The 22143-nt window shown below is 46.8% G+C and overlaps 1 long non-coding RNA gene across 1 annotated transcript; it reads right to left on the reverse strand.

The window, feature by feature from the left end:
• Positions 1 to 16724: 16724 nt before the first annotated feature.
• On the reverse strand, positions 16725 to 21951 carry LOC121233560. The gene is made up of 3 exons (XR_005933260.1): positions 21593 to 21951; positions 18774 to 18931; positions 16725 to 18631 (listed from the first exon to the last, which is right to left on the reverse strand). It is a non-coding gene; the product is annotated as an uncharacterized LOC121233560 (long non-coding RNA).
• Positions 21952 to 22143: the final 192 nt, after the last annotated feature.

A 22143-nucleotide genomic window follows, 5' to 3' on the forward strand; every position in this document is an offset into this window, starting at 1 on the left:
CCCCATGACTGACAGGAAGATGCGCTTTCAATTAGCTGTGTGGGCTGTTTCCCTCTCTCTGCCCTCGCTCCCCACAGTCCCTCTGGAGCAGTACCCTCATTGCAGGGTTTATCTTTGTACCAGCGTTCTGTATTCCCTAACCTCTCTTATATCAGCAGCACCATTTTAAACAAACATGGCTTATTTTAAATGGGGCAAAGCAGAATATGGAACTCTCTGTCTTGGGCATAGAAAAACCTCAAAACCCATCAACCCTGGGCCACCCAAGAAAGACACAGGGTTCACAGCATTCTATTCAAAACCTCTCTAAAATCCAGGGACTGTGGTACCTGGCAGATCACAGCTCCCGGGAGTTACAGAACCAGGAGAAAAAGCATAATCCTTACATCATTTTGACTCCTGTTTTGCAATAATCACTCTAAGACTGGACTAAACACACAACTGGGATTACTCCTAAGAAACACTACCAAATGCAAAGGAGATGAAAATTCATCCTTTTTGGTTTCTTGTTTCTGCAGAACATGTAGTATCTTAGCTCTCACTCTCATTCCTGTGTAACAAATCCAACAGCTGGCACAGCCACTTCTGCAAACAGGATGGCATGAGAATATGAAAAGAGCATTTTCACTACCTCCCCTTGGCATTAACTTGAGCACACCAAATTAGAACATCTAAACCAAAAAGCTTTCGCAACTGTAATAAAATCAAGACAACCTTCAGCATTTAAAAAGATGATGGTTAAACAAAAGCATCCTTTAACTTTTCGATATGGTCTTGCATTAAACTGTGATTAAAAAAATTCATTCACAAGATCCTGATGTAGGGTGTTAAACCATGTATTAGTGAATTCATGAAGTCTCTTCCACAGCAGGTGTCCAAAGGACAATCTGCTTTGACAGCATGATGTCCCAGGAAGTATTTACCTTGTAAAAGGCACTTTCTATAGCAGGATCCAACTCTCACTTAGGACTGAAGCACAATTTTCACAAAGGTAATATACTAGTGTTTCTTTCCAGGTTGCACTAGAAGTAATACAGTTTCCTGGAAATATTTTCCAGCACCAAGATTTTCCATGAAGAAGAAACAGTACAATCTAAACATTGACTCCAGCCCAGAAGACTGAAACCACTTTCCAGTGTCAGAATTTTAGCAATAGCCAGATGTGGATGAACAGCAGATGCCAACAGAAAACATCAGCTCTGAGCTCACATGCTCTTCACCGGCCAAATCCAAAGCATAAAGCTAGGTTATTATTTAACTTTCCACAGTACAGGCGATCTAGTCAGTGACAACTGTGAGGAGATGAAAGAAATCAGGGAAGTAATGAAGAACTATACTATTCTGGGACAATCGACTCCAGAAACAAAAACAGCAAGCTAAGAGTTGAAGATAAGAGTTGAAGAGACACATAGACAGACTTTGCTGGTGACGTACTGAAGATAGGAATATGTAAGACCTGCTCTCTTGATCAAACAAAGCTGTTCTGAGGAACTTATATGAAATTAAATCATGGCCAGAGAAACTTACCTTAACCTAAATCATCTGTGATTGGTTCTCTGTGCCCAGGCCCTCCACCCACAAACACATTCCTGGTTTGATCCACATCCAGTAGATTTATGCAGACCACATTACAGAGCTTACTACTCCCAACCCACCGGCTCTATACATTTCCAGAAGTACTGTTGTCTTCTGGAGTTTACAGAAGCATCTTTAATTGAATTCTGGAAAAGCACATCTAGAGATACCCAGCATTTATATATAATCAACGAATTTGAGATAAACACTTCTGTACTGGCTGGTACAAAGATTCCTTACTTACACAAATTAAATAGCGTGCCGGTATCAATACACAAATTAAATAGCGTGCCGGTATCAATAGCGATTAAATACAGTTACAAATTTATCTGTCATTTCCAACACTGAGCCAAATCTTCCTTGTTTTAGTCAGCCAACATAATTCAAAGTCAGTTACATTACACTTTTACTGTTTGAGGAAGAACACGCCAGAAGAGTGGAAAGAAATAGCCTCTAATAGAGATCCTTTCCCATATTTCCGTGTGGAAAAAGAAACCTCCAAGGAATGGCTCTGTTGTAGCCTTCCAGGCTCTCTTGCTTTTCTAGTTCAAGCTAGAAAATGCCACAGTACATAGAAATGAATGAAAAAGAAATCAAGCACCTGACAGATTTGGTTTGGGATTTAGGTGACATGTATGAGCAGATGTGTGAGACTTTCCCATATGACTCATTGCTCATCCTTAATCAACTGCTATTAGGAAAACAACAGATGGAATTAAAATGGGACAGAAAACCACGAAGGAACAAAAGCTGAGACATCAGTCAGCTTGACCCCAACCTCAGTTACAGCACGTGAACCTGGAATAAGTCTGCTAAAATCAGTGCCATTCTTCCAAACTTACATACATGAAACAGAGATTAGAAGGTAGTTCTGTCAATAAATCAGAAGGCGTGCAATATCATCACTAGTTTCACTGCAGCTGGTGTACTGAAACACATGCCTCTCTTGACAGGGAGATGCTATAAAAAAACTGAAGCCTGAGAGTCAGAACGGGTTTGGACTCCGAAGGTTGGACTGCTTCATTTGGATCGCACACTGAGGGATGCCAAGGTTGTGTACACACCGCCTGCCAAGCAGTGTGAAATGAAAAGGGAATCTGGCTTCACTCTCCACTGTTCATTTGTTGGGAAAACAATTTGCAGAAAAAAAGAAAATTTATGTCTTTTTAGTTTTCTATCAACTTTCCCTGCAATTACACATGTTTTAGATCTAGTGCAAAGGAGGGACCAGGGAAAAGGGAAATAGGGTTGTCTTTGCAGAAGCAGCTTATTTATGTGTAACGTGGAGCCAGATCCTACATTAAAAAGGCCATACAACAAGGAGTTCAGCAGGCCATGAGGGAAGTAAGAGTTTGAGATGTAACAAAAACAAGGAAAAAGGAATGTCTTTTTAGATACCACATGCTTTTAAAACCAGGGCAAGGCAGCTATAAGGAATGCTGTTAGCGCCAGTCAGGGCAGCATGTCTGGCTTCAAAGCTGCCCTTGCAGCACTGCATGTGTTTTTTCATCTGTGTCTGTAGAAAAGAGCAGTAAACAGTTCTAGCAGAGCTGTGATGGTCAGATTTGGGATGGAGTTTCAAAAAAACAAGTGAAGGTTAAGTAAGAAGTGCTCATATAGCCAGTGCTAACTCTTAAATTGCCTGTCTCTTGATCTAATGGCAATTCACGCGGGGAAATGCGGAAGAGCTGCACCCTGATCCGGTGATGTGTTCACGGTAAAACGTCTCCAGACCACCTGAACCATGAAGCAAAGGAAAGGCAGAAGGATCTTATCCAGCCACTGACCTGTCAGCAACATTTGCTTCAGCCACTGGCAGCAGAGATGATCAGGGCACAGTCATGTCTGTGTGTACGAGCCTCGTGGGCCAGCGATAGGATTCAAAGAATCCTTTTGTGGGAACATCCCCTGGAGCCATTCCCCCAGACTGGCTGGCTGGAGCGAGCAACCAGAGGGAAGATCCAGCTGGGAGACATTTCTATCCAAATGGCAAAGAAATCTGCCACAGAGTTTTCCTCGCCTGCTCGCCAGTGGAAGCAGCGGAGCAAGTGCATCCCAAGGACTCTCTCCAGGTTACTGGTGCCCCCTGCCGACCAGCGGGAGGAGGATTCGCCTGGTGGGAGCAGCAAGGGGAAAACCCCAGGCCTCTGCCAGCCTGTGTCGGAAGGCCTCAAACACAATATACAGACTATTCCTCGGCGTCAGAAACTCCTTCCCTCTCCCCAACCTCTGCCAGCCTGTGTCGGAAGGCCTCAAACACAATATACAGACTCTTCCCCGGAGTCGGAAACTCCTTCCCTCTCCTCAGTCTGACCGGGTATGTGACGCAGCCACACACGTGCAAAGGGATGACGTGGCTGCCGTAAAATCATGCACATGGGATGACTGCAAGTGCCATTCTGAACCTCAGCATCCCTGTCGCTCCCAGCCCCTCTCCAGTCAGCAAGGGCAGGGCTGAGCCAAAGGTATTTAAAAAATCACCAGCATCTGTGGGTTTGTCTTCAATAAGCAGGCCCCTCAGCACATACTGAAGTGTATCAGCCCCTATATTCCTGAACTACAAAGGAGCAGGGGAAAAGCAGCACAGCCCAGGAGCACTCTGTTTGTTCAGAGTGAAAGAGGGGATTGTCTGACTGGGGCTAAACAAGTGCCCTGAAAGTTCAAGCGATGTCCAGAGACAGATTAAAACAAGGTATACTGCGGCCACTCTGATGGCATAAGATAAAGGGGCTCATGGCTTAAAGGAAAGAGCTTATGGCACAGGAGAAATGAAGGGTAAATTGCTCTTTTTATTTCGTGCTGGTGATGAATTAGGAACACGAATCCCTGCCAAAGAGCTCCCGTGAGCTGACCAGCAGGCTGAGATTTTGGGAGGTTCATCTCCACAGGGACACATTGGGCTACCTTGTCCAGCAGCACCCTGCTGCAGCTCCCTGTGGGCTCAGGTTTTCACTGCAGGTTGGGTAAAGAAGCAGGAGCTGCCTGGGGACTGCTGCTATGACTGGCAGGGCAGCTTCCCCCCAGAGGCTGATGAAGTGCATGAGGAGAGAGTAAGAGGGGCTCTTTGCTAAAGGTATGCCAGCCTTTGAACTCTGGACCTTTCCTCTGGGGTAGGGAAAGGGCCAGTGCAGCAATATGCCAAGATCAATATGCACTGCTCGCTCTGGCCTGGCTGAGCTCAACATTTCTTTTCACCATTCAGACAAAATCTAAGTTACGAAATTGGTTCTCATTTCCAGCAAGGCCTCTTTCTAAAGGGGCTCCTCCAAAAAGCAGCATAGTTTAAAACAAACAGACAAAGAACAACTTAGTCACAGGCCTGTAGTGCAAATACAACTAGGGCCCAAAGGACATTGGGCATTTGCTAGATGTGCCTTCCATCAGGACAGGGCTTCCTGAAGCAAAGGGGATTTGATCTACAGTGCTCAGTACCAAGCTTGTGCAAGACAAAGAAAGTAATCCCCAAACTATACCACTGAGGCCTGGAAATGAGATCACACATCCTACAGATGGAAAAGCTTACTGAGAATGTACTCAGATTTTAAGAAGGGTTCATGCATCCAAAGCTTTTCTGCTTTTTCTGGCTGTATTGCTTTATCTGAAAAAGGATACTGCCTCTCCCTAGAAACCCAACATTCCTTGCCAGGCTTTAGGATAGCATTATGTGGAAGGAGAGAGGTGGGCTAGGTGATCCCTTTTAGTAACATCAGGGTGCAAGGACATGGCAATATTCATCATTCAATAAGCTCACCTTCTTTTGATTTCCGTACCTGCAGCACATGGCTGCTCCATCCCATTCAGTTGGAATTTACTGAACCAGCCATCCAAGAAGTGACTGGGTGCTAGGAATGAAGACATGGTGCTTGCTACATGCAAGCCTGGGAAGGGAAGGAAGCCTTGCAGTTCATCTGACAGCATCTACTCCCTTTGCCTTCCCTGGCACAAACCAGACTAAAAAGGCCTTCCCAGAGCAGGGAAGGGATGTGAAGGGTATAGTGGCTGCAGAGGACTATTTATGATACATGCACACTGCAAATAGCTGAAAGGAAAGAGTGGCATATGTGTTTGTGGCAGAGCCAGCCTAGCAAGAGAAGTTGCTGTAACTTTGCCCCTGACCTGTCAGGGGTTTTTACAGGATAGAAACATTGCTCTCTTAGCACAGCTTCAGTGGGGACAGCACACAAATTTCATGCCCCATGAGCTCAGAAGAACAAGCAGAGATGCCGGCATCCCTTCAGCTCCAGCCTGTCCCCATACCAAACAGCTCAGGAGCAGTCAGAGAAGCTCAGAGCACCTGCACTAAGGGGTTGTGCAAAACCCCACAGCCACAACAGTTTCCCACACAGAAAAGGGTGAACCAGACACTCCAGATCAATCTGCCACCCTCCAGCTTACAACAGGCTTAGCCCTTGGCCACCCACAGCAATATTACTTCCTTTTTGTTTGTTAGGGTGGCACTGGGCTGAAGAAGCCATTTCCCAGACCTGTCTTGGAGCCAGCTAACCTGGGTAAGAGCCCTGCTTCCTTGCCTGCCTCAGTGCATGCACTCTGCATGTAAATGTGCATCATTCACTGCATCCCACACTTTAGGTGCTGAAGAGGAGAGCTGGCCTTGGCATCTGCTCTGCAGGGCCAGGAGGTGTGCACTGAAAGGCAACTGCTTTCGGGCTATGGGAACAACCCTATCAGGTCTCCATTAGAGAAGGCGATGACAGTCGCACTTGTACAGGTGACTAGGTTTCACCCATAAGAGACAGGCAGGAGCATGCTTTAATGAAGGGCACACCAAGAAAAAGCGCCTTCTCTTGATTAACCTCTGCCCCCCTGGTGCTTGCCACCCACAGTGAGCTAAGGATGTTCCCTGAGCCAGGACAACCAGTTCTAGTGGCAAGAGCTTGGCTTGCTGTCACAGAGCAAGAAGCGGCCAGAGCTTGCAACAAATGGTGCTTTATAAAAGCACTTTCCCGCGTGTTTTCCCTTTAGTGCCACTGCAGCACCTCCCCTTCCCAGGTGCCCTCTCCTGGACTAGACCTCAATTAACTCACAGCCTCAGGCTATAAATCAAGACAATAAAAGGGGCTGTAAAATAAACATGAACAGGTCTTCCCTTTCCATTCAAATGTACTGAAGTGGCAAAGCCTTTTTCCAAGCGGAGCTTAGACACCCTGTGCTTCACTGGCCTCACAAGAGGGAATCCAATGTGCTCAGATATTAATACAGGTGACCTGGTCACTGGGGTGCAGGTAGCACTAAGAAGTGCCCCATAGCTTGGAGGTCAGCCTCAGGTCGCTTCTCCAGAGTTTCCATGGGGTGGACAGGTCGAATTTACAGCTCACAAGAGCTGGAAAAGAAGATTTTAGAGATGGAGGTTAAATAAGCAATGTTGTTTTTTATTATAAGGCCTGGCCTAACAGAACATAAAGGCATATATTTAATCCAGCAGACCTACCCAACACCTCAAATAAGGAAGAAAAGTAGATCTTCAGAGTCTGAGCAAAAGTCTGCTCCAAGGGATGCCCATAGGGTCAGCAAAGTTGGCTGTGTGACACTATCAACACAAAGGACTAAATTCTGCTGTCAAAGCAGCAGCTGTGAGAACTGTGACCTTTTCTAAAAATTTGCAGAGGAAGAGAACGGAGAGTCTACAAACCATTGTTATTTGTAGTGCTCCAGTGTCTAAAGCTTCCAGCTGAAAACAGGGCCACAGCATGCCAGGTGCTGTAAGCTGAAGTGAGAGAAACACCCTGCTCTGAAGTGGTGAAATCCCTGTAGGCAAGAGGGGGAAAGAAGATAAAGCAAGAAGAGCAGAACATTGGCCCAGTTGTCCTGATCCACCCATGGCCCTGTATTCTCTCACTGGGCGATGGAGCAGGATACCCACTCCAAAGCCTGTGGGCAGCAGTCTTTCAAAGTAAGATGACCCAGCTTAGGGAAAGTTCTGCCTCCACCTCCTGCAGAGTTCAACCAACCCTCCATGCTCCCCAGCAGCACAGCAGCTTCACTCCCCTGGTCTACAGAAAAAAAACCAGCTTTACTATCCCAAATCACTGCCAGTTCTCTCCATGCTCCAGAGCCCACACCAAACTTTTGTATAGCCTTCAGAGCCATATGGAACTTTGAAATCTATTATCTACCTTCCTGGGTCAATAACACCAAAGTATCAGTAACTCCCCAAATCTTTGCACTACCACACCCTTTGGAAATCTTCCATCTCCCTTGTAGCTCATAATCCAGCCCCAGGGAGTGTCTAACTCATAAGCAGACTGTTTGCTAGGAGCTAAATCCTCAGCATATTATCAGGAAGGAATGGATGAGGCAACTGCAGCCCATTTTCATTAGCAGAGGGTCCAAAGCCTGTTCAGAACGGAGCTGCTCCTTGCACTAGGGAATGAATGAGCACGTGTGCACACATCTGTAGCAGAACAAGAAGAGTTAAAATCCTTAGGTCTGTCCTTTTGTGGCCACTCCTGTGTTGATTGTAGGTTCCCAAATAAGTGCTCATTCAGAGAAGCAGGTGAGACATCTTTAGAGTCATGAGATGGATCAGAAGATATAGAAAAAAAGAGTTCAAGAGAGGAGGAAAAAAAGCTGAAGGGGACTGAAATCTTCCTTCAAGTCTTTGTCCTTCCTCTGTAAATGGGGAGCTACGACAATGCTCCTGTAGTTTGTCCAGTTAATTATAGAACAATACGAGGAGGGGGGCTGTGATGGATTGGTGATTTACAAGATAGGGGTGTGAGAGCCAAAGAATGGTAATTACACGAGCGCTTCCACACTGCCTATACAACTGACTGTTTGACTAACGAAAAGAATCCCTCATATCTACCTTCCCCTAGTCGATAAGAGCCAAATGCCACACAGGCCCGAGTAAACAGCACAGTTTGGCTTCACTCAATCTGGAGGGGATGCCCGTTGCCCTTCCTCCCACGCCAGTCCTGGAGAGGCACCTAGGGAGAAGGCGCAGCACTGGCAACTGCTCACCTTCTCTGCAGGGAGTGGATGCCCAGGACAGAGATAAGAATCACTGAAGCAAGGCCACAGGCGAGGGGACAATGATGAGGCTTGGGCCACAAAGCCATTCATCACATGGGAAACAAAGTTGTTGTCAGCAGGGATGGCCGCATCCTCCAGGCATGTCAGTTGTCGAGTGAGTTGGATGACAGGCCCCTCAAGGACGGATGAGGCCTCCAGGGACATGCCAAGAGGAGAAGAAAGGCCATACAGCGGCTGTCTCGATCGTACACTGGTGCCAGGAAAGGCCGTGCTGCTTCACAGATTCCTTCCAGGTGAAAAAAGCATAAATCTCTTGATATTAGGGTTGATTTTTCTTAATTGAAAGATTTCTCCAGTAGCTGAGTCTCTGACTCGCCAGGACTTTTCCTTAGCACAAGGGAGTATTGCAACTGCACAAATTAAAGCCCTTTACATATTCTGACCAGAAAATCCAGGCTCAAAATGTTCAGGGTTTTTTTTTTCCCCTCTTTTCTCAATGGTATGAGCCTTTCCCTAGTTAGAGTGTTGTAATACTGAGCACACATACAAGAAACCCCACTTGCCTTACAGCCCAGCCTGTATCTTCCAGCTCTGTGACTGGCAGCTAAGAGATTCAAGCTTTGCTCCAGTTACTCCATTACAAAATGGAGGAACACAGCACAGCACTAACTGCTCAACAGAAGGGTTGCAAGGGAAGGGATCTGTAAGGTGGTACACGTCAGCCTTCACGCTCCTTCACACTTTATGCACATCCCACACCATTACTTGAGGCTTGCCTCGGGAATAGCTTTTCTGATGAGCTCCTTCAGTGGATACACTTATTTCAGACTAACACAGTAGCTCAGTTTGACTTCCCAACCCACTCGAGCCTAACTGCCCCGTGTAGACAAGCCCTTGCACGAGTAGCTTCTTATATATGTAGTTCCACCAAATCATCCACCTTGAGGGAACAAGCAAATTTCCAGCAGGTCTGGCTTCCACATGAAAGTAATACAAGAACAGCCTTTCTGAGTTCAGTACTGGCCAGAAAACAGGAATGAAACACATGTTTCTGATCATTTCAGAAGCTCCAAAAGAAGTTTGGTTCAGAGAATGGGCAAGAGTTTGAAGGGGAAGAGGGGAAACACATGTCCTGTTTGAAGTGTAAGGTCTCATTTTTTTATTAAGCCATCTTAGCCACTCTTAACACGTGCACATGAAGTGTCAGCCCAGGGCAATGTGCAGAGTAGTTCATGATGCAGATATTAGAACTTAAGACATCCCAGAGCTTGGAAACTGCTGAATCCAGCAACGTGGTCTGAGCTCATTATAAAGAAAGGTCAAAGTGGAAATGAGGGTCTGAACTCAGACTCACAAATACCAAGGCTTACAGTGGGGTACATCTTGAATTATAAGCTGCTCTCTCTCCTTTCTTTCTTCTCATTGCAGCTCCTGGGACTTTCCTTCTCTGTGTCATGTTTGGTGACTTTTTGCTTATTTTTCTGCAGTCAGGAGAGATGCCACAAACCTGGAGCTGGGCCCTTCCACCCATTAATCAAAAGCTACAAGTGCTCTGCAGGGAGACAAAACCTCTGTGTGTTTTCTCTGATATTTCTGGAGCACAGCATGGAGGGCGGGGGGGCTGGGCCAAGGACCCCTAGTTAGATTAACATTTTATTCAGAGACCTATTAATCAAAGTCAGAAGTGGCGTGAAACGGCACCAAGGGAGAAAAATAGCTGGACAATCAAGGCCCTTTCAAAAAAAAAAAAAAAAAAAAGGCAAAAAAAACCCCCCAACCCACACCCCCCAAAAAGCCCCCTCTCAGCTTGTCCTGATTTACTGCAGCTCAGTACTAGATGGGAGAGGCGGATTTGCAACCTCTACCCAAACAGGAGTGGACCATACAGGTAAATTCTGGCTTTTTTCACATTAAGCAAACAACTCTCTGTATCCTGCCCCCAGCACCAGTCAAAAAGGTCCCTATCTTTCTTTCTCCAGAGCATAACGTGCTTTCATGCAAGCTTATACTTTTTAATTATTATTTTTGGAAGACAGCACGATTAGACTTCTTTTTCTTACAAGGAAAGACAGGCTCAGTTAACGGGAACAGGTCTGGCCAGCGTTCTGCTTGATTAGGGCCTTTTGGAGGGGAGCATTTTGCCCCACAGAGGAGGAGATAAATAGCCTCATACAGCATGATACCAACGGGAGTCAGGCACGTATGTGTTGGGAGACCGAACAACCCAGCATTTGTTCCCTCTGGCACCAGCACTAACCCATCACGAGACGAAGCACAGTGACACAGGTGGTATGAACCTGAAAACACACAGATGCACTGGGCACAGTGCAAAAGGGGTATTTTGTTTTAAAATAAAGGTCAGCCAGGGAAAAATTCAACACCCATCTCTACAGTTTGCCCCAAGAACTCAGCCACCGGAGCCCAGCATGTTTCAGTGAGACTCCAGTCAATCTTTGACCTCTGTCTCCACAGGCTGTTTGGAGAACGGTATCTCAAGGACCTCTGAAACCTCAAGGCACAGAAGGGAATTGGGCCCCACAGCCCGAAAGGGTAATAGCATTAGGAACATTATTCTGCAGGCATTTGACCAGTAGTACAACATAAATTAAATAGAACCCAAAGGAAAACCTTGTGTTTTCCTCTGAAAGTGGGGCAAGCCTGCTGGAAGAGAGAGGACGAGGACTAAACTGGAGAGCAACATTATGACCAGTCATGCCAAGTAGTTCCTAGGAAACTATGGCAGCTGCCTTATATAAAGACAGCTCTGCTGCAAGGAAGGAGAGACTTGGCTCTTTCTCAGAGGAGATGGGGAAAACTGCATGTGTGCATCCTCTGCCCAGGAAGAGCCAAGGCATCTCCAGCAGCTTTGGGTTGTTTTTCTCCCATGGTGAGTTCCTGGCAGCTGCTGACATCAGGGAAACTTTGGGAACTTGATCCCTTCTCTCTTCCCCAGGCTTCTGCCCCCTCCAATCCCAAAACACAAATATATAAAAGAAGAAATGGATTTTTCCTGTACAGATACACGAGACGCCAGGCAAAGAGAGGCTTGTGAAATGCACAGCCCAATGGATCTAGTTTCCCAGAAAGACTGGCCTGGCCTTAGCAGAAGGTTAATTAACTCTGGCAGCTCGGGGCTGGAAAATGTCCACTTCATGCACTGGAGTGCCTGTCCACGGGTGAAGAGGGGGCCAGGCAAACCATAGGGGCAAAGGTCCATCTGCAGACATGCATGAAAAGCTTGGCTGGGCTTGTGCCTGAGTCCTGTGGGAGGAACGCAAGAAAGATTTAGCCAATTGCTATAGCCAGAGCAAGGTCTTGTGGGTACAAGAGGAGAACAACAAAACCACAAAAGAGCTAGAAAAACACAGCCATGCCAGGCGTAGGTGGAGACACATTATCTTATGGGGCAGGCATGCACTCTGCCCTCCTTTCTCTGAGCATCACAAGTGCCTTTGTATCTCAGCCTCCAGGAAAAATGGCTGAGGGCTTGAAGACACATCCCTCAGTGGGTGTTGTGGTTCACAAGTAGGGGAGCCGAGTGCATCACTGTGGCATAGCAGAGAGAAATGAAGTTACTCCAAGGCCACTGATGAAAGCAGGATTTGGCTTCCCTTGCACACTGAAAGAGGACACTGTCCCATATCTCCATGCACACTTGAGTGAAATGTGTTCGGGACTGGAGACCTCTGTTCCCACTGCTAGTTCTGCAACTTGCCAGACTGCAGGATACATTTCATGCTCAACAAGACCAAAGTTAGAGAGATGTCTTCCCAGTGCAGCAGCTCCCAACTGCACCACACATCAAAAAATGCCCTTGTTCCCTGTCATTTCTCTAACACCCAGAATGTGAATATTTTAAGATGACTTTTGGCAGCATTTTACAAGACTGCTGTGAGGCGGCAGCAGCTACCCATTTAAGCACAGGGCCTGGAGACAGACACTGCCCTCAAGACCCTGGTGTCAGCCTGTAACACCAACTCTTACAGCCTCAGACCCACTGAAACCTAGAGAGAACCTGATGATTAACATAACCATGAAGAACAGGGGAACACGGTCCCTCTTCTGCAGTGTGCAAATTATTGAAAAGAAAGCAAAAAAGAGCTACATACAAGACAGCTACTTGGGCTGTGCATCCTTCCCTCCCACTTCCCAGGAAGCTGGTGCAAGATGCTGGGGTGTTCAATCCCAGATTTGACGTTGATGTGCTCTGTGAGAGCAGGCATGTCCCAAAACTTCCCCTGTTTCAGTTTCTCCATCTTTGCAATAGGTGTAGCAACTGGTGTCCAGCTTGGCAAAGCCTTCTGAGATCTGTTGATGAGAAGTATCTATGAGACAGATATTTTTATTTTACTACGTATGTTCTCCACACTTCCTAAAACAGCAGGTTCATCACAAGGTAGATAAAAGGATGAACAGTGCCTGGAGCAATTTTAAAGTGTCCCACCGTCCAAAAGGTAACAGACCAAATCCTCTACACTGCCTGAGGATGGAATAAGCAGCAGCTGGGGAGCTTACAAGTCTGCTCAGGGAAGCCTCTGTGTAGCAAAAGTGAGACATTAACACAGAATTTTCTGCGATTCCTTGGCTTGCTACTCAACATAAGTATCATAGTCTTAAATATTTGAAGGAAATACTAAATCTAAACAAAGTAAAGTAAGGTTCAAACTGAATTGTTTGCAAAGAATAGGGAAGGAAAAGAGAAGGAATAGAAGCCAGGAAGCACTGGGCAAGCCAAGGAAAACATTTTGAGAACACCATGCCACTTAGTGCAGTCAAATGTATTTCAAAAGCAAAGGAATAATTTTTCAGAAGTTATTGCATAGCCAGGCTGTAGGCAGGAGGTATATCCTTGCCCCTGCTTTGAACCACAGATACATCCTCTCCTTCTGCCCAGCATTTTTCACTCACAAATCTCAAAGCACTTACAGATGTTCAAACTTAGCATACTTCCAAGATTAACTTTCTAGATTAGGTTTCTTGATAACTCTACTCGGTAAAAGACTTCAGCTTTTTCCTTCTGCTCACAAAGTCACTGCAAAAGCTGCTTTGCTATGAAGCTACAGGGTGCCTTATGGCAGCCTGCAAGTTCTACTGTTTTTCTCTCCATTGCAAGCTTAAGTCCAGCAGTTCCAATATATTTTATATTTTATGTACAGCTTGGCATACACTGACTTGGGTGCAGGAACCCGAGCAGAAGAGCCTCCCTTTCCTGCCATGCTGGACTCTGAACCAGGGTTGGATTAGCCAGAAAGGTAGGAGGGCGGGAGGAACAGAATGCCAGCGCCAAGACAGGCAAGGAAATCCTGGCATTCCTCTCTGAGCCTGTAACCAGATCCTCCCCTCCTCTGTTATTCTTGCCACTCATTCTCCATCTGTAGGAATAGCTGAGAATACAACTAGGCCAGCTCAGTAGGCAACAACTGCTTCAGCATTTGTAAATACTCAGTAATCGGCCCAGATCAAGCTCCTTGTTGCCAGGAAACTGCCCATCAGGTCTAACCCTTTTTTCTGCTTACTCCTGGTTGTTTTCCTGGTTGTGCGCAGAGACGTCATCCTGAGGGCTGTTTGCTGTCAGCTTGCTTTGAGCATCAGTAGCACTGGTGCTAAACTCTGCAGTGACGTTCTTCCTACCTAGCTGAGCCACGAAACCTTTTCCAAGCAGCTTACAACAGCAAACAAACTGCCAGCAGTGAATGCTCCCACATGCCTGCCAGGGACCTCTTCATTTTTGCAGAGCTCAGTTCAGACCTTCCTTGCCCAGGGAAGCCGAGGGGAAAGACCTCTGAGGATGGGTTAGTGTTAGCCACCTTGGGCAGCTAGTGAGGATGCCCCAGCCACAATGCCCTCCAGCAACCCTGGTGAACTCCCTGTGGCATCAGTCCAATCCTGCAACTGCCAGGTGGAGAATAGCCAGTCTCATTCAATACAGGGAACACTGGTGAATCCACTCATGGCTCAAGGATTTAGAAGTGCTCCAAAGGAGGGTACAAGATAGTGCCCCATACTGTCATAAGTTATCTCTTCTAACGGGTAGTGATTAAAACTACAGCACAGTTTATACAAGGGTCCTGCTGGCTCTAACAGCAGGAAAGAGAGCAGTTCTATACAACCTCTAAGCTTTACATGCTTCTTGTCCTGGGCACAGATGTCCATCTCCATACCAGCCTACTTCAGCATTGAGTTACTTTACACCCTGCTGATGCCAATGCAGAGGGATGCAGGGACCTGACAGGGCACAGCTGTTAACTGTCCAGCACCCAAGCTCAGCATCGCATCCCACCTGCTTCCCCCACCAGCCGCCACAGCACAGCCCAAGGAGATGTCACCCCAGCATCTCTGGGGCTGCAGCCTTATCACAGTGGGCAGGGAGCCTAAGGCCCTTGACTGCACTAATGCCAGGCCATCCCTGTGCTGGATCAGCCATCGGGATCCCTGCCTGCTCCGCTCCCTTCCTTTCCATGCAAGAGGCTGCCTCCTGCCTTGCCCTCCTACCTCAGCAAAAGCTCCTGTTTGATATGCACTCCAGCTGCTTCCCAACAGAGGAGATGTTCCCTCTCTGACTGACATTTCCTTTGAAATAAGAGAAACACAGCAGGCGCTTGACTCCCAGTGTGTCAACGCATGCAGCTCAGCACCTCCAGGGGTCCTGGGAGTCCTTCCAAGACCTGCTGGATCACTGTGGTTAGTAAACTCTCAGCCTCTGAGCAACAAAAGTCTTCTGCTTTCCAGGGGAGAACGCCCAAATGTCAGTCCTGCACTGCTTCCATCAGGTGGATCCACTTGCACAGCAAAGCAAAAATAAAGCTGTAACTTAGGCAGGATCCAGTCTCTTGCAGGAAGATTTATGCCACAGAGTCTTGGCTCCAGGTGGAACCATAAACCACCTCTCCTCAACAGCAGCAGCCCACTAGGCCCTGAGGTCACTGGCAGTCCTACTAAAAAAGATCATTTAGCCCATCCTCCTCTTTCTGTTCCTCTGCTGTCTCACCACGTGCAATGAAAGACACTTGAGCAGACAGACCTTCTTCACTGTGCAAGATAGAAAGCTGGTGGAAACCATTCAGTGAATTATTATTTTAATATGAAACCCCCAACTTGTCAAGACCAAGAACAGTTGGTATAACTATCTATTTTTAAAACATGGATTAAAAAAAATATATAAATCAGTGGACTTGTTTAGATGTCTGTTTTCCAGTTCACAATATTGAAGCTTCAATTTTTGGATTAGAGTAATTTTTCATTTAGAAATTCAAGTGGTTTGTTAGTACGCAGGAGGGTGAGCATGGAGATCAATGCACCAGTTGTATGCCCCGGGTTTCAGCTGAATTGTTTCCAAGATAGACTCTTTTTCCCCTATCTAGGATGGGAAACATCTAAGATAATTTCCCATCCCACATGGATTTCACAATTTCCCATCCCTGGCAACATAGAGTGCCTAGCACATGGGGCCCCACAGACATCTACAGATAAAGGCATGCAAGGTAGGAATGCTGGAAACTCACAGACAAATGGGGATTGAAATTACATGCTAATTTTCCCCACAACTAATTAACTACTGGAACAAGTTTAGGGGACACAGTGCCCAATTTTCATCCCAATTTCCTCTCATTTTGACAGGACTCAGATGCTTTTGGTGGTTTTAAAAATACTTGCCTTACTGTACATAACTAACATTACACTACCAAGACACACATAATCAAATGCCCTTGCTCCACAGCCCTGCCTTCCTCCATTGGATCTCATTAAATGAGAGATTCATCTTGGCAGTTTGTGTGCATGGCCTAGCACACACTCCAAAGGTTCCTTCAGCGAACCCTGGCTTTACTGAAGTCAATGGCAGAACAGAGCAGGGCTAGGATTTCACTCCATTTCCACTGCCTTCAAGTTACACACGTTTTCAGCAATTGCAGCTCCACATCATTCTTTTCCCCTGCACGTCTAGAACAGAAACTAGGGCACTGGTTTATTGCAACACACAGCGACTTACCCAAAGCATGACTTCTCCCAGAGTGTGAACACCACCACATAGATCAAACCACACTACACTTAATGTGGAGCCTTGTCTCAGATCCACACATGAAAATATCTCTCATGATATATTTTCAAATTACAGACAATGCAATTCCAAAGTATCTCTCATGATATATTTTCAAATTACAGACAATGGAATTCCTTCTCTCTCCACCCTTAACTTATGTAAGCATATCTCTTTTCCTCCTCTCCATGTGCCTCACTCACTCAACACAGAAATAGAAACATTACAGTCCTTTTTTTGCTCAGACCAAGAACCAGCAATAGACAGATATAAACCACTCCACCTGAAGCACTGTAGGAAACTGTAGGGAAGTTTGCACACTGAAATTCAGGCACAGCATTTGGAGGGAGTTTCCCTTCATTTAGGGGTAGGCAGCACAGAAATTACAACATTGCTTCTTGCACTTCTGCAAGTCTCAGGCAAAGAGGAAAAGCAGTAAAAGGATCATTAAAATGCCATCTTGACGGATAGTGGCAGAGGGGACGAGAGGAGAGGAAGTGATCAAGAACACCAATGCCTTGCTCTCAAAGCCTTCTGCATTGGATCATCAAATTAATCACCTTGATGGTTTTGGTGCAGCTCAGCCAGCAAAGGACCAAACATGGGAAAGTAGCAACCTATATTTTATGTACAACTTGAGAAATGCTGACAGCACTGGGAAGGGTGGGGAAGAGCAGGTACCAACAGAATAGGCAGCAGCTCACAGCAGAGCTGAGGATGAGGCAAGAAGGATGACGCCAGCTTTGGTTTGAAGTGAACAGCCAGCCCAGGGCGGAGGCTTTGGACTGGACCTGGAGAGAAGCATTACAAGGCAGAAAAACATGTACAGCTGCACAGGGAAACTGCCCTCCGCTTCATAAGTTTTAACATGGACAATTTCACTGCAGCACATGAGGATTTATGGAAACTAAATGTGAAGACCAAGTCCCACTGACTGTCATTTTGTCTCATGTCTCCATGGAACAAAGATTTCATGCTTTCCCTCCCTTCTCCGTCCCTGCAGGAATCCAAGCAGCTGATCTAATATGAAGATTCACCTGAGAAAGGTACAAAACAGCCTGGGGAAAAGCCTTCATTTCACTAGCATGTTCATTCACAGAGAGCACGACAGAGCACATAAGGGGGCCATTGTTTCTGGAATAAAATCTCCATTTGAGCTCTCTTCTTTGGCCACGATCAATGGGAGGGAATTAAAGTCTCATCCTGGGAAAAAAATTAGCTTGCTAACACTGTGTTGAAAGATCAGGTAATGGAGATGCAGAGCAAGTGTGTGCACCCACACCATCTCTTGGTGAGCTTGAGAATACCAGAGGTAAAACCACCTGGTAGAAAAAGCTCCCCAAACACAGGCACAGCCCTTATCGTATCCCATGAGAGACAACCAAGCTAAGGGCTATGATTCGTAACAGGTGATGTCGGTGTTTCACAATGCTTCAATCCAGACTTCAGCTCCCCACAGCTCCTGCCCAGTGCAGGGGCATTTATGTTCCCTGGGTGCTTACATGTTTGCCTGTTCAGCCTTTGCATTTTCTGTCCCACAGATGCACAGAACCAACCCCAATAACTTTGAGTTGTTCTGCACCTCCATCCTACCTGTCCCTGCGGTATTCTCAGAGCACCTACCTCCCACCCATCTTCCAGACGCCTTCCCATCTCTAGCAGGCACACCAGCCGAAACCCACTGCTCTCACCACTCAGTGATGATGGGCAAGTTTCCCCCCCTTGCTATCTTCCAAGTGGTGGATTTCAGCCCTCCGAAGTTCATCAGACTAAACACCCCACAGAGAACCAACACTATTTCCACCATGGCCATCGCAACAGGATGCCCACCTTCCCCTCCTCTTGGTTTCAGTCCGATGTTTTGGAACACCAACAAAAGGACTGTTTAAACTAGTAGTTACACGTTCAAAAAAGCAATGTCTGCTCCTTGGGCAACTAAGTTTGGAGCATCATTGTCAGTCTTTTTGGGCAGACGCACATCACGCTTGCCTTCATCCTCTCCCAGGCCCACATCTCACGTCGGTTTTACTAGTAAAAGCAAACAAGAGATTAAAAGCTATTTGCTGCCCTCTTCCGAGCAAACCCGAATTACACGCCAATATAGGAAACGGGTCTGGAGACAGTCTGTCATTCAATAAGTAGAGCTCTGTTTCCATGCAAAATGAATGACATTGATGTGGCATCAAACAGCTGTGACAGGGTAGGTTAGAAGTGATCATCAGCTATTACAGACGAGGACGGCAGATCAGTGCTATGCAGCCTAGACCATTAGGTATCCATAGAGGGCATTCTTGGCATTTTGGTTTCATAACTCTCCCATTAATACTCCTGTGTAGAAATATAAAGAAATACCTCTCAGCATATTCTGTTCTCAATAGTCACAAACATTTCAGAGCAGAAGCAGACCACGAGACATGTAAAGAAATAGTAAAAAAATCACTTGTAGATTGAAGAGGGTGATGGGGCGGGGGGGGGGGGGGGGACTAAAACCACTTAAATCTTTTATGTCCTCCAGCAGTGCTCATCCTGTCCTTCCAGGGAACATATACCTTTATCAAGACATACGGTATGTACGCACATACTATCTTCAGAACAAACCTTAACACTGCAACCTGCTGCTTTCAAGGCATTTATCCAGTCATTTGTGGAAACCTGTTAAATTAGACCACATGCTCTCCATTAAAGCCCTCTAAAATCAGGCTTATGAGCCTGAGGGAGCCTCAGTTTTCATAGGCAAATATACAAAAAAAGTAAAAGCCATTTCTAAAATAGTTCTTCTCCCATGTACCCTAGGACAGACAAGATGTACCATGATGTGAAATCAACACTGCTTTTCTTGGCACTCTCTCTGGGATGCCCTGCATACTTCAATCCTGAAGGGAAATGAGGGGTTTGAAGAAGACCAGGTAGCCTCATATTAACAACCATGAAAAATGTCTTTTTCAATTTGTAAGCAATGCAACAAATCCCAGATCTTCTGCCACCAAGGCATCTATTGAATGTTCTCACTTGGGCAGATGCACAGCATACAGCTGTGACTACATGAGACTGGGATATGCCATGCTTCTTCAGGACTTTCCTCCATATGACCTCCAAACACTGCTTAATCTGTTGCATAGAATTGGCCTGTCTTTGTAATCAAGCCCTGCAGTGGATGATAACAAGTTGTTCTTTATGTGTACAAATGTGATATTTTCATCCCACATATAAGGGTGAAGAAACTACAAAAGTCTATTTAAAACAACTGGGGTAGGTTCCCAGGTGTCACACGAACCCAGACAATCTGTTAACAAGCAACTGCAGCAATCTTGGAGCAAAACATAACCACTATCACCATAAGGTACAGGGACTGAAAAAATTGGTTCTCTGTGGGATTTTTGGCTAAAATTCTCTAGGCTCCAAAATCAGCTTGCTTTGCTTTCAAAACTTTTTTACTCTGCAAAGCATGCAAGAGTCACCATGCACATACATGAAAAACAGGTTTGGAGCTCTGCATTATAGAGGATGTAAACGCACTTTGGTTTGGTTTCCCAGGGTTTTTTAATCCCGTATCTTTCAGAGAAAGGAGCTGTTTGGAAGCACCCTGAACCTTTGGCAATGTAGTTGCCTGTGCAGCAGGCCTGGTAGCCCAATGCTGCATGCCCAGGTATTGGGTCAGCCTTGATACTAGGAAGTGATTTACAAAGCAGCTTAATAACTTGCATTTATCTTTGCCATATTTCACCATCGCTTCCCCTTTGAAGCCACTGTGCAGCCTTGGACAGTCCCTCTCTTCAGAAAAAAAGCCAGTTCTCCCTTCAGCAGCAGCAGCAGCACAGCAGATCCTCCACAGGCCAGCAGAGTAAGAAAGCATCTGTGACGTGCAGCTTTCTGAGCCAGGCTCTAGATTTATGGATTAGACATGCTGCCATGGCACACAAATCACTCTGCGCTCAGTGCAATTCATTATCACATTGCTATGGCTGGTCACATTCTTCACAGGTGCAAATGATGCCAAAAAGACTTTTACCTTTCATGTGCCAAGACTTAATGATGCAGAGTCAGGACCCCTCCTGCCTCCCCAGGGAAGTGAAACCAAAGTCAGCAGTTGTTCTGTCTTTGTGGGCACACCAACTCCTGAAGGTTTTCCAGCACCTCACGGCAGTGCTGACAGGCAGGCAGCTGAGCAGTCACAGGGCTGGGACCATGCCTGCTCCCAGTCCAGCCTCTCCCAGCAACTGAGCCTGTGCCTGTAGCACTGTCAGTACCTGCCAACATGCACTAGCGACATCCTCTAACCCAGGTAAATTCAGCTAAAAATCTGTAGGCAAAACCAGGGATTCGTTCTGCCACACTAGCACACTTTGCAATAGTATTGGGAAAGCAAAGGGCCTTTCGCATCCCTTGCATGTATCAGTAAAGGAAAGGGACTTCAACAACAGGCATGAAACAGCTAAAATAATAGTATAATTGACCTAAAGAAACAAGAAGGAAGGAGTGAAGGGAAGACAGTGGGTTGTGCTACTTTTTTTACACATCTGCATCACGATTCCAGGAAAAGGACACTGGGGAAGAACAAGCCAGAAAACAGGCTTTCTATTCCTATGGAAAGTTTGTTCCTCGGAGCTGGGGGGCGGGGGGGGGGGGACAGTAATACAACAGTACCTAAAAGTCAGAGATATGAGTGCCAGGGGGCCTCATGGAGCATCAATTTGGGCACCTCCACAGAGTAGGCTCCTCAGTGGAGCTGCGTCCCCCCTTGGAGGCCACAGTCACTGGTGATATTGCAGGGGATATTGCATCCCCTAGCAAGAGGTGCATTGGCTACAAAGTCCAGCAAGGTCCAATCTCCAGAAGAAAAAACAAATCTGAGCTGGAACTCCATTTCCTTGGGTGCTACACTGCAACATCCAGTCAGGCTAATGCCACAGAGGGTTAGCGTTGAAGGGACATGGAGAGAGAGGAAGAAGAGGAAAGAGGCCCCCCGAGGCAGAGCCGTCTATCACTTACCTCACGTCAGGCTGGCCCAGGCGCACGCAGCACGATGAACGTCCTTCTCAGCTGTTGACACCATCCACCCCACTGCACTCCAGCCCTCCGTCAGCACGGCGAGGAGGACTCGCATTGCACACAGGACCCCATCTTCCCGCCTCAGCCACCACCCAAGCACCAGAGGCTTATTCCAATGCAATACTTCATACTTCTGGGGCTAGCACGGACCCCTGAGATGAGCTGAGCCGAGGTGAAGCAACCTGAGGCAGAGAAGCCCCAGGACCCTCCTTTTCTCCTCAGACAACCCCCCTGAGCGCCCAGACCGGCTCCTTCTTCCTCCCCCTCACAGGTTTCCCTCAGCAGCCTCGTGCCTGAAGGTGCGGGCAGGCTCCAGGGGAGGGCGCTCGGGGCCAATCAGGACCGTTAGGGGGCGTTCGGCGGCCGTTAGCGGCCGTTAGCGACCGTTAGAGCCGGCGCGAGGCGCCGCCGCCTCCCGGCTGCCCTCTGCCACCCGCCACCGCCGGCTGTCACAGCAGGCGAGGGGCTCCCCTCGCGGTTGAGCTCCGTTT

Source organism: Aquila chrysaetos, chromosome 9 (genome assembly GCF_900496995.4).
Source record: "Aquila chrysaetos chrysaetos chromosome 9, bAquChr1.4, whole genome shotgun sequence".
NCBI classification, from domain to species: Eukaryota; Metazoa; Chordata; class Aves; order Accipitriformes; family Accipitridae; genus Aquila; species Aquila chrysaetos.